The sequence below is a fragment of the Periplaneta americana genome, chromosome 14 (assembly GCF_040183065.1).
Source record: "Periplaneta americana isolate PAMFEO1 chromosome 14, P.americana_PAMFEO1_priV1, whole genome shotgun sequence".
NCBI lineage: Eukaryota > Metazoa > Arthropoda > Insecta > Blattodea > Blattidae > Periplaneta > Periplaneta americana.
This window is the reverse complement of record NC_091130.1, coordinates 31055125-31068984: the sequence shown is the minus strand read 5'-3', so window position 1 is coordinate 31068984 and position 13860 is coordinate 31055125. Positions and strand designations below refer to the sequence as shown.

The window sequence follows — 13860 nt, the reverse complement described above, 5'->3', positions numbered from 1 at the left end:
TTAGATTTTAGGCTATATGTCATTCAAAATACTTTATTTGAAAGCGGGGTTATAAGGGGGCCTCAATTAAATAAATCGAAATATCTCGCTTATTATTGATTTTTGTGAAAAATGTTACATACCAAAAGTTTCTTTAAAAATGATTTCAGATAAGTTTTATCCTTTGCAAAAATTTTGATAGAACTGATATTTAATGAGATAAATGAGTTTTAAAATTAAAATAACGCCATCTAAGGCGGTGCAATGAAATAAGAACAAATGACTTCCTCTATAAGGGGCCTTGGACAACAACAATCGAAAGATATTAAACATAGCCTACAGAGAATGTTTCTGTGTTTGTATGAAGTAATATCGGAAGCTAAATTAACCGATTTGTATAATTAATTATTATTTCACCATTGGAAAGCGTAGTTTCTCTAGATGGACATAATGCTATAATGTTATTACAGTAACTTCTGAGTGAGTCGAGGACAGGTAAGATTAAAATAGCTTCTTATGCAGAGAAAACTTGATATGCTATTTTGTACATTCATTAAACTATGGTTGCATGTAATAACAAATAAGAAACATGTTAAAGGAATTGTCATTGCACTAAATGAGTGGTCTCTGGACCAAAATGATCGCATTTTAATTATTTAAATTCAATTTAAACATATTAAATGATTTATCCTTCTATCAAACACGGATATTTCCAGGATCAAACGTCCCATTTTAATTATGTAATTACTTTATATTTATTTCTAACTGGTGAAGCGGAGCGCACGGGTACGGTTAGTATCTTCAATAAGAATGTTGATATAATTTCTTTTCAGCGAAACAAAAATGATGTTGGTTTCCAAAACAAAGCACTTGAAAAGTAAGTCATTGGCTCTTCTTAACTAGTCTCGACATAATATCCATTATCAATTATGTACTTCGTACTGGTATATTATACTTGTTTTTTTGAAAGATGGGACATGACAGTTAAGCGGCCGAACTTGGAATTACAGTGCTATGTTGCCAACATGGACTACCACGCTGCCAGCTGATGGAAGGTATCAATTGACTTTAAGATGGCTGACGTTAAAACATTCATTGACAATTGACGCAAAGGTAAGAAAACAATACAAAAATCGACAGAGAATCAAAGACGAAACGTACCAATGCTAACACTGTGTGCACAATAAATGTCGCCAAGAGAGCTATTAAGCACTCGCCATGTGGGAATGGTAAGTTTGGCAACTCAACCGTTGTTACCATAGCAACAGGCCTACCACGCTATGTGACATTCAGTTGTTTTTCCGATCGCAACGCTCCTGTCATGTCCCATCTTTCAAAAAAACAAGTATAGTGAATGTCATTTCACATAGAAGGCTGTGGACCAGTGAGATTTTGGATCACAACAGTTCCACTGTACTCCAACAGATTCCTCCACAATCGTTACCATAGTAATATCGATTATCAAGGGCAGATAGCAAGGTAATGGCTGGTTTGTACACACAGAGCTGATTGCAGAAACGATGACGTGCTTCAAGATAAAAAAAAAAGTATCTACAAATTAGGATGGTTTATCTTCTACCGAGTGGAGAGACGGGCTGAAGATGACAGCAAATGTGGCACCGGTACGAGCCATCCCAGGTAGGAGTCCAGACAATAATCGCTTCAGAAGAGCGAGATAGAACCCTTGCATCATGTCTTGGGTTCCTGTCCATTTGGTGAAGTCCTCCGTAACAGCCACCATCATTCTGTAAGGTCATCTACTCTGCCATTGCATTGTGCAAAAAGGATTATACAGTATTCGAAGAAGTTCACGGTCTTGCCAGCAATGGGAGCACTAGACATATAGATATGATTGTCATGAAACCGCCTGCTAAAAAGGGGTATATTTTAGACTCAACAATTAGGTTCGAGAGTCATCTCACACAACTACAGGAAGTAAACGAAAAGGAAAGGTCAATTATCTCCTTACTGTGGATTTATATAAAGAACGGTACCAACTAGATGATATAGAAATCAGAGGCTGACAGCCCAGATTTTATAAGATTTTGGCCTTGACAATTCGTTATTACAAGATATAAGCCTAAAGGCTATTACAGGTTCTATAACAATTTTCAGACATCATTTATATAGCCAAATATAATGTGGCTAAAATTTGTACAAGCACTTGTTTTGACATTATTAACATGGTGGAAGAAAAAAAAAACTTTTTTTTATCTGCCTCTACAAGAATGTTTGCTTGTAAGTAGTCTATGACAATGTTTGAACAGTAACAGCTAAAAATCGATTTAAACATCTTAAAACTTTGTTTAGATTAAACAATGTCTGGACAACATTTCTGCAATCAGTTCCTTCAGTTTTAATAAAAAAAATCTTCATTTATGTGCAGTCAAGTCAATCTAAAATTTGAGGCCAACAACTTTATTTTTTCACCTGACAGAAGTCATAATTAGAATTTTCCTGCCTAAACCCCATCGATTTGGGCCCAAAGCTGTAAGCGTAGTAACCACAAGATTTCTCAGAATTATTCTTTTTGGGAGTAGAAAAATTTAATACAGTTTTTCTATAAAATAATCTCGTAAGATGCTGGAATTTTAATATTGCTGGCTGGTTTCTAATGCTGAGCACTTGACAAATAATTGTAAGTCATTGATTCTTCTCAAATGATCTCGAGTAGGCAATTTAGATACAAGAAGCTGTACAATGGTAACAAGTGAAAGGCAAGTCAACTGAGGATTTGAAAAGAACTGGAATCTTTAATCTAGACCGACAATTCTTCTTGCTGAATGGATAACAGACAGTTCTTTCGCAGCTGATCATGTCCACTCACTTCCATTTATGCTAGATCTCCTGTAACATTCTGAAAAATTTTCACATTGATATCTGTGTGTTTGTGTGACTTGTAAATATTCTGATCACAATAACTAATAATAATAAAAAATATGCAAAGCCAAGGTAACTGTAAATGCTAAAAGACGATCTTCGTAAGAACAGTCTTTAGTAAAAATAGTAAGATTAATTACCAAAAAGTTCCGAAGATTATAATTTTTAAATACCTACATTTGGATGTATTTCAAATTCTATCCACTGGATTCCTTTAAGATTTTGTTTGGTTATTCTCAATGAAGTCTAAACTTCGTCAGTTAAGTAGTTAAGTCAAAATGAAGTCTTGTAATGGCTGTATCACCGAATAATTGAAGTTGAATTTTGGTGATTTTTTTGCAGTTTGCATACACATCAGAAGTTAAGAATATGTAAGTCATAATCACAGTAAATAACATCTCCGACACTCAAAAGATTATACTGAAATAAAATAAGACATAAAGATATATAAAAATAAGTAGAAACTATTGATAAAATTATTTGGTCATTGTATATGGAATTCTCAGAACTTAATTTCGAACGGAATATAAAATATTTTGAATACTTTTATTGCTCACTAATTTATAAATGTGAGAAAAATTGGAATAGATACATTATAGGGACCACCCATCACACATTATACGCAAAAAAAAAAAAAAAGGTCGTCGGAAGTGATGGTTCAATTAGCGTTTTTAGTATTCGATAAGCATTAAATTCTACCAAATTAAAAAATTAAATAAAAAGGATTTAAATAGTTTGTTACTAGATGTGATTTTTGTCAGTTTGTATTACATTTTTGGTCCAGGGAAAATAAATTTAATATTACTGTCGTTAATTCCATTTTGAAGTACAAGTCAACAATATAAAACTGACTGTTAATTTAGGTTTAGCAACATATTTTTATCGACTGTAACAACAATACATATCGATAGTAACATTCATACCATTGAACCAATAAAAACGCTGGCCTCATTGTTGCCAATTCAGCGGTTTTTCCGCTAGATTTAGCGTTTTCAGTGTTAGTTTAGCGGGTAAAATTTATGGAATATGTATTCTCATATAGGAATTTTGCGGGTTTTTTAACACTCACAGCGGTAAAATAATCCTTTTTTATACTGACAATAGAGCAATTTAGCGGTTTCTCCACTGTATCTAGCGGGTTTTTAATAACAGAGTTGGCAACTCTGATTGGCGCCTATAATGCATCTGTTCGACAATTTTTTCAGAAAACATTAACATTTTTGGGTGTGTGGTGATTGGACACGAATTACAGTAACAAGGGAGTTTACATCAAATTGATGCTTAAAACCGTCAAGTACAAGGACGTATTCATTTTAAAACTCATGCTAAACAGCTTCCAAAACTTCTGAACCTCAGTTTCACTCGTTCGGCATGGAAACCCTTGAAAAATTGGATGCTCTAAAGATGCCATATGGTTGTGCTTGAAGTTCATGTTTCAACAGATTTTTTTCAGCGCTATATTAATTGCTTCCACTTTCTTGACCACGAATAATGATCACCTTACACCTGTCACTGAAGTCTCCTAACTCATCACCCAATTCTTCCTCACGTCAGTACTTTTGACTTACTCTTCCAGTTTCAAACATCTGTCGTAGATCGAACAAAGCCATCTAGGACACTATACTGCAATTTCAATTCAAATAATGCTGACATCATTACACAAAGAGCGACATACGTAGTCAGAATTCGCCTGGTTTCAAACAAAGGGAGAGAAAAGCAACACCTTTCCGTAATTCCAAAAGCAAATCGTTCGAAATTTGTCTCGCTACATTAACGTACTTACGCGAACTTCTTTAAAACTTAGTACTCTTTGTAAAGGACGTAGCCTGTCATTTTGTTATTCAAAATTTTATTACAGCATTTTAAGGAAGAAGCAGAATACAAACTCTACTTTAGAAGTAGAAGAGAAATGAGAAAAATGAGAAGACTATGGATTCTCTTTGACCAATAGCAAAACGTTGTCAGCGGACAGTTTATCAGACCTTTTTATGTCTCTGACATGTTCATGTCCACTGAATTTCGCTTCTATTTTACTCGCAATTGACTGAAAAATACTGTAGGTGGACGATTTGGATGATCGTTAAAAAGATCTGTTCTGTTAACATCTTATTTTAGGTTAGTTTCATCAATAAAACAGCTTTCATAATACAAAGGACTAACAAAATGCAATAACTAAATTGTTACCATAGCAACCATGCTTCTGCATAAAACAAAATGAAGTATTGTATAGCGATACAAAAAAAATATTATGCTCCTTCAGATTAAATTAAAAAAAACTATAGATTGTTTCTTAAATATGTTCTCGAGGAACTTATAACTTGCAAAATATTTGCCGCAAAATTATTTCGTTTCCGTAAAAATATTACTTTCTAAATACAAGGTTTGACATGTCTGAGCTTTTGTTTGAAGCCCCTGCATACAATTTTAATTGATGCGTTGCTTTTGCAAACCTCTATACAGGGTGTTTCAGAAATACTTTGACAAAACTTGGGGGCATGTTCCTCACATCAAAACAAGAAAAAAAGTTCATATAAACATTTGTCCGAAAATCCTTAGTTTTTTAGTTATTAATGAAAGAACATAATGAAACATGTTAGATATTGTCAGCTTGGTAGCAACATCAGTCAATTCAGAAACTCATAACAAATGTTCGAAATGTTCTCCTCTTGCTTCCACACACGTATGCACTCATCGGATCATGGACTCCTTGGCAATATATAGCCATCTAGGATCAATGGGTGCATCAGCAGACTTGTATCGATAACATCATTCGATTATCTAACAAAATGAATATTATTATCGGTTACAAACTTAAGTTAAGTTGCTGGATTGTACCTCGAAACGCGTTAAACGTAAACTTTCATTGTTATGAGTTTTTGAATTGATTAAAGTTGCAACACTTGCTACCAAGCTGACAATATCTAACAGATGTTTCAATATGTTCTTTCATTAATAACTAAAAAAAACTAAGGGTTTTCGGACATTTGTTTATATGAACTATTTTCTTGTTTTGGTGTGAGGAACATCCCCCCGAAGGTTTGTCAAAGTATATCTGAAACACCCTGTGTATTTCTTACAGTGCCAGAAAATAATGTAATACATCTTGATTACACAACTTTTAACACTGTATCACTTCGGAATATGTATGATAAGCACTTTCTTGTGTTAAATATTATTAACGTACCTTGTTAACATGTTTCGGCCTATTTGCGGTCATCTTCGGAACTGGTCGTTGTTGGTCTTGGCGCCTCTTGTTTCCTGTGTGGGTGTGTTCGAAGTGTAGAGTCAAAGAGTGCATGTGTTTTGAAATTGAGTTGTGTGTTGAGAATATCGTTGGGGTGTGTTTTCGTGTGTCTGTATATTTCATATTGTTCTAGTGTGTTGAGTTTCTGGCTTTTTGGTTGGATGTGCAGTATTTCCATGTCTGTGTTGATGTCTCTGTAGATGTGGTTGGCATTTGTGATGTGTTCTGCATATGTGAAGGTGTTTTGTAATTTTGTTATGGCTGTGATGTATTCTTTGTAACGTGTTTGAAATGATCTGCCTGTCTGTCCTATGTATAAGTTGTTGCAGGCGTATACAAACTCAAATGTAACACCTGCAACAACTTCTACATAGGACAGATAGGTAGATCATTTCAAACACGTTACAAAGAACACATCACAGCCATAACAAAATTACAAAACACCTCCACACATGCAGAACACATCACAAATGCCAACCACTCCTACAGAGACATCAACACAGACATGGAAATACTGCACATCCAACCAAAAAGCCAGAAACTCAACACACTAGAACAATACGAAATATACAGACACATGAAAACACATCTCAACGATATTCTCAACACACAACTCAATTTCAAAACACATACACTCTTTGACTCTACACTTCGAACACACCCACACAGGAAACAAGAGGCGCCAAGACCAACAACGACCAGTTCCGAAGATGACCGAAAATAGTTCGAAACATGTTAACAAGGTACGTTAATAATATTTAACACAAGAAAGTGCTTATCGTACATATTCCGAAATAATGTAAGCAAATGCTAAGGTGCACAGCTTTACGATTGAGTGGAAGTCAGAGTTGTCGGTTCGAATACTCTCTAGAGCACTTGTCACTTGTCAATGTGAAGTTCAGTAATGTAATGTCTTAGGCGGAGGTTCGTTATTGTGCTGACCACACGTAACGAATCTCACCATGTGTTCGCTTAGTAGATAAAGGAATCCCTGCCTTAAAGAATGTCTCTGATTGAGGTTCTGGCTGGTATGTACATCTATTATCAGGCAATACATCTCACTTGACGATATGTGTCAGAGGAAGAACAATTATTTTTATACATCTGAAGTCTAACTAGTGCAATATGTACCTAGCTAATTGGCGATATATGCAATGGAGAGAGAAAGGAATTGGCCAACAATACCCTATTATCTCCTGGGCTAGTTGCCCCATAAGTGGTGCCTTGTTGATATCACTTGTGAGGTTCAGACCTGTCTTCGGACAGCTGACTAAACAACCACCTTTAAGAAGAGACTGAGAATAAACCCTGCTGAGGATCAGAAAATCCCAATACAGACAGATACCTACATTGCACTGGTATTGTTAACAATAACTCGTTCTCTCTATCTTCAATCTATTTGTTTTTGCTATACTGAAACATTTTCTACTGCTACATTGATTAAATACACTGTACACAAGCATGGCAATCATACAACAATTTTTGAAAGAAAATGCACCAAATATCTTTTACATACACAATTATAAACTCACCTCAACTTGTAAGTTTTGAGGAAACTTCTGAACATGGCTGGAAGGCCATCTTCATGTGGGTTTCAGTTCATCATCAAGAAATCTGCAAAGAATAAGAAGATAAAAATTAATTTTTTATACTACTGACAACACACTTTCCGTTTCATTATAAGCTTTTGATGATACCTTGTCGTGTATATCACATAACTTCCTTCACAATATTAACTCTTTTTAACTTTTCATATTCTCTGCTTGGTACTTGCATCCGGTAATGTTAGATCTTTAGAAAATTTTCCTTTCATGCATGCCTTCATAAGTACACGTTGTAAGAGAATGTTAAAACTAAAATACGTAATTTAGCAGAAGAGAAGCAGTCATGTGATGTGCTTAACAGCCACACAAAGGATCACAGTCTTCTGTCGAGAGGCTTTCATCAGCAATATAGAAGGGAGAGAAGAGTAACTGGAGAGTCTGCTGTTAAACTAGTCCTTGAAAGAAGTAAGAACTAGTGAACGTCCCTTCCACTGCACAACTTAATCTGAGTTCTGATTAAAGAGGCAATGTGTGTGGTAGTTTGATTTTATTACAACACTTTAAAACAAGCTTAAATTTATCAAAATACTGATATCACCCTACATTCATTTTCCGCAGGACGAAAGAAGTTACTTACCTGGAAGTTAACAGAAAAATTCAAAATATGTCGCGAAGCTGACACATGCTTTCTCATACAATTCAGTTCATTTACCATATTACAAATTATATTATTGTCAGTTTCTAGAGATGATGATGATGATAATAATAATAATAATAATACCGGTAACAATAATATAATAATAATACCGGTAACAATATAATAATAATAATAATAATAATAATAATACCGGTAACAATAATATATTAATAATCATCATCATCATCATGAACATTCGCAAAAGGATCTGTCGCCTGTAGTTTATAAACGGGGCAGATTTTTATGGAGATTAATTTTATCATTTGTGTTTTTTAATATTGGTGTCGGCGGAGATTGATTTGTACTCTTCGTGAGATTAATGGAAATTTTGGAAAATACAATTATTTTGGAATTGGAGTATTAACTCGATATGAATATTACTTTCCAAATAATTAACATTAAAGGGGCCCACACCTGTGGAGCAACGGTTAGCGCGTCTGGCCGCGAAACCAGGTGGCCCGGGTTCGATTCCCGGTCGGGGCAAGTTACCTGGTTTAGGTTTTTGCCGGGGTTTTCTCTCAACCAAATATGAGCAAATGCTGGGTAACTTTCGGTGTTGGACCCCGGACTCATTTTACCGGCATTATCACCTTCATCTCATTCAGACGCTAAATAACCTAAGATGTTGATAAAGTGTCGTAAAATAACCTACTAAAATAAAATAAACATTGAAGGTTCGCTGGACTCTGGTAAAGATGCGGTATGATCAATAGACAATATTTGTTGGATTGAGACTGTATTTAACACACATTCATTAAAAACGAAAAAACTTGCAGCCCTCAAATTATTACCTAGTGAAATGTTGAATTCTCCGTCTTTTGAGTTCACTCATGTAATCAGAACACCTGGAATACCATGTAATATAGCCTACTTGGATATATAACAAATTCAAGTGAAAAAAAAATCCGAAAAAAAAAAAACTCAGAATATGAAATTCACTATAAAACGACGCAATAGTAATAATTCGCGAATGTGTTCATATTTCGCTACTAGAGTTCTATGTTGCGATTGCTTTATCCGTATATTATTAATCAGAATCACTTAATTCGTACAGATTAGTAAAAATCTATTGTATATCTATTATGTCGTGATTTTCACGACCTCCATAAATACCCGGCCCTGTTTATAAAAAGTGATCTTGTTGGATCCAATGACGTCTCGGGCTTCCTTGGTCCCTGTTTCCCTGTGATTAATACTGCATTGCTAATTTCGGAAGACTATCTCTTTCCAGTTCTTTTGATAGTTTAAGATTTCGTCTATTAAGTTATTAACTTTTGTTTTCTAATTTCTGAATTTTTTGTGTGATCCAATCTCGTGAATCTCAGAAGTGATATCAGGAATCTCATATTGTGTGTTGCCTTCAACTTCTTCTTATCTCGCTGATTTAAAACCCATACCTCCTCACTGCCACATTTAAGTGTGGGCTTGAAACTGATGTTATGTAGTCTTATTTTTGTTTCAGCCATCATGGATTTACCGAAATTTCGTTTGATTACTCCAGTTAATTTATTATATCTGTCTAATTTTATATCTAGATCTTTGTTATTTTCTCATATCAAATTTCCAAAATAATAATCATCATCAGCCATACAGGTTATAATCCCAGAAGGACTGTTTCGGTCCACAAAAGTTTCCAGCCCATCTCTTCATTGGAAGTCCAGTTGATCACCTGCCTCTAGGTTGGTAATTCAGGATTGCACGAGGGATTCTATTTCTAGACATACGCCTCACATGCTGACGTCTGCTATCTTGGTAGTGACATATATCTGCTAGTAAAGAGTCTGGCTATACTAACAAGCAAACATTCTGATGAGGGCAGATAAAAAAGTTAATTTTTTTTCTTCCACCATGTTAATATTGTCAAAAGAAGTGCTTATACAAATTTTGGCCACTCGACCGCAATTACGAGGCCGTCTGAAAGTGATTTTCCCTGGGGCCGTTTACAGAAAAAAAGCACAATTGCATGGAAAGATTTATTGAAACAGATACAGAAATTGTTGCGCTATTTATCAACATATCCCCACTGGAATTGAGACATTTGTCATACCATGGGATCAATTTTTGTATCATTGAGTCGTAGAAGTCAGCCGCCTGGGATCGGAACCAGCGTATGACAGCCGTCTGCACATCTCTGTCAATCCCATGATAATATGACAAATGTCTCAATTCCGGTGGGGAATATGTTGAAAATTATCTCAACAATTGCCGTGTCTGTTCCAATAATTTTTTTGTAAATGAAATCGTGTTTCCTTTCTGTTAACGGCCCCTGGCGCACTTATTTTTTTACGACCCTCGTAATTGCGGTCGAGTGGCCAAAATTTATATAAGCACTTCTTTTGACATTAACATGGTGAAAGAAAAAAAAATTATCTGCCCCTATAAGAATGTTTGCTTGTAAATGGGACCATAAAAGAAATGAAGACATCTTAAAGGAACTTGAAATGAATTCCAAAATAATAATAATAATAATAATAATAATAATAATAATAATAATAATAAATTTATTTATTCTAGTGGTGTTACGGCCATCAGACCTTCTATTCCATGCCACCAGAAATATGCCTATACATACATAAAAAATTTTACGACAGCAGAGAAAAAACTAATTAATACGTACCGGTAACGTTCAGTTACACAAAACAACGTTTACAATTGCAGTGAGGAGCTCCTGGCAGCATGGTATAAGGAGAGTACAAAACTGTCAGAAAAGAAATAGCAGAGTTGGTTCAGTGACTGGTTTAGACGAATGGGAAAGTGTATTGAGTGTAGGGTGACCAGATTCAATCGATAAAAAAAAGAGGACACTAGGCTTAAAAAAGGAGGACATTGTTCGAAAAAAGAGGACAGAAAATATGTACTTAAATACAGGCTTAGGCCTATATTATACTTTAAATTACATCATTATCTATTTTATTACAAAATATTTACAGTACAGATTTAGGCTTATATCATACTTAAAAGTATGTTAATATCATTTTATTACAAAATAATTATGATAAAAATAATAAAGATTTTAGTCAAGGGAACTATAATTATCAAAGCGAACATAAAATATCAAGGTCTATTTAGATTTAAGCTTAGGCCTATATTATACTTAAAATTATACCAATAACTATTTTATTGCAGCATAATTATGATAAAACTTAATAATAATATAAAATGATTTTACAGTTAGCTATATATGAAAGCAACGACTGTAACGAATAGGAGCAAAGAGAGTTATGATCGTTGGCAAAGAGTATATAGGCTACCGTCGATGTTGCTGCCACCTACAGGCAAATTACTCGAAAAAGGCGTCAAATCACATAATTTCAAAATATCAGGCATTACAATTATTAATAAATAGTCTATATAGAAACAAAATATCTATATAGAAACAAAATAACTGAAAGTTATTTGTACACATTGCTATATAGATAAGCATAGACGACCCTTATATTTGATTTATTAAGATTATATATTATCCGACATCCATTATGGCTTTTAAATTTATTTCAAGTTACGAAAAGGAGGATATTTCTTAATTTTTTAAAAATCCGCCCGGACCCCGGACGAAGGTCAAAAAAGGATGATATGTCCGGACAAAGGAGGACGTTTGGTCACCCTAACTGAGTGTGACGAAAATTAATAAAAAAAAAAACTATGAAAAGTATAGCGACATTACAAAACTTTCCGTGAGACCTCTGCATAGGGGGGAACTTTCCTTTTCACGTCATTACCGTTCATTTATACGCATTACAGGCGAAGAACAGAAATTTGTAAAAAAAAATGTATATCAGACAGAAGAAATCGAAGAACACATGCCCCAACCTTCCATGTTACAGTACTGTATGTTATCATTAAGTAAATTTCAGAATCAACATCTGCAGAACATATTTTTCCCCTCGGTAAACTAAAACAGGAAAAAATACAGTGACAGACAATACATCTCTCCCTGCTCATGGTTTGTGTGTGGAAGGAAGCAGTTAAATCTTAGACTGCCATAAAATCAACATTTGGTTCACGGACCTCCTTAGGAGTTTGTTGATGTAGGACAGTGTGATTTACACACACCGTGGGTGTTGGGGAATACGTTGCTTCTTGGTGGTAGTACTTACTTGTTCAAAGTTTCTGGATAATGTGCCACAGCCTAAATGAAGGTCATGAATCTTCTTCAATTAAAATTAATAACAATCTACTGAACTGACATTAACTTATGAAGCGTGGACAGACAACTTCAGGCTGCAGGACGTAAACGTCACTTCAGACTTGATGTCTAGAAAGGGGGTTGAATATATCATGTGTTTAAGTACAGAGGAGGGAGGCAGGGGAAAATATGGTTGAGCCGTGAAGCTTGATATTACTGGCGCCATTAAAGATACGTGGGAGCTTAGACAGAAAACTTTTCATTTCGTACTCACGCAGTACAGTAGTACCAATTATATAAAATAATTTGCTCATACCATTGCGTAACAGAGGCGATTTATGTGGAAATGACACAACCGTGGTGGTAATCTAGGAAATATGAGAAAAATAATAACTAGGGCTAGGATTTTGATGAAATTGCATCTTTTTTCTAGTAAGCCAGAAACATAGCCGCTTTAGTATTTATATGTTATGTAATAAACTGAGTGTTTTAAGACATATTTGTTAGGGCATTTTTTGCCTGTTTCAACTCATAACAGCATCTTTTGTGTTATCCGGACATTTTTTAGGCATTTTCATTTAATTTTGGCCACAAATCCCCATTATTAATATAAAATAATGTTTATTCCCTTTGCTATTTTTTCTACATATTTTGTCCTTTTTTTTTACTTTGTTATTTAACGACGCTCTATCAACTACAGGTTATTTAGCGTCGATGGAGTTGGTAATAGTGATATATTTGGCGAGATGAGGCCGAGGATTCGCCATAGATTACCTGACATTTGCCTCACGGTTGGGAAAAACCTCGGAAAAAACACAACCAGATAATCAGCCCCAGCGAGAATCGAACCCGCGCCCGAGCGCAACTCCGGATCGGCAGGCAAGCGCCTTAACCGACCGAGCTGCGCCGGTGGCTAATACCCATTATTTTGTATATTATTTTAATCGTTTTTCTACACAAATATTGCCCTTTTAACGTAGTACACCCCATGTAATGGATCAGTCCAACCATCCCTTCAATATAGACTCCTCTATGCTTGCTAATTCCGTACAAGAGTGGCCTTGTGATGGGCTACATGGAAACATCAGGTAAAATAATTAATAAAAGTGTAACGCTTAGAAAAAGTTATGTAAAATTAAATAAACTTAAATATTGATAATAGAATTTAATTTAATTACTAGTCTAAATATTAAGTAGCACTTTTCCTACTAACTTAAGCCAATTTTAGAATTTAAGATCAATTTTTAGGGCATTTTTGAAAGATTTTTAGGTCATAAATGCATTGTTTTTAGGACTTTTTCATGATTTACAGGTCATCAAAATCCTAGCCCTAGTAATAACATTTCTTTAACCCATGGCGCGACAGCCCATAAAGGGCCAAGGCCCGTCA

The 13860-nt window shown here is 34.8% G+C and overlaps 1 protein-coding gene across 8 annotated transcripts in view; it reads right to left on the bottom strand.

Moving 5' to 3' along the window:
- The window catches only part of Spn (Spinophilin), a 595298-nt gene that overhangs the window by 120705 nt on the left and 460733 nt on the right, over positions 1–13860 (bottom strand). For all 8 annotated transcript variants that reach the window (XM_069845172.1, XM_069845171.1, XM_069845175.1 and 5 more), the window contains one exon: positions 7636–7717. The gene's annotated coding sequence lies outside the window, so the exon portion shown is untranslated. The remainder of the gene's footprint in view (positions 1–7635; positions 7718–13860) is intronic.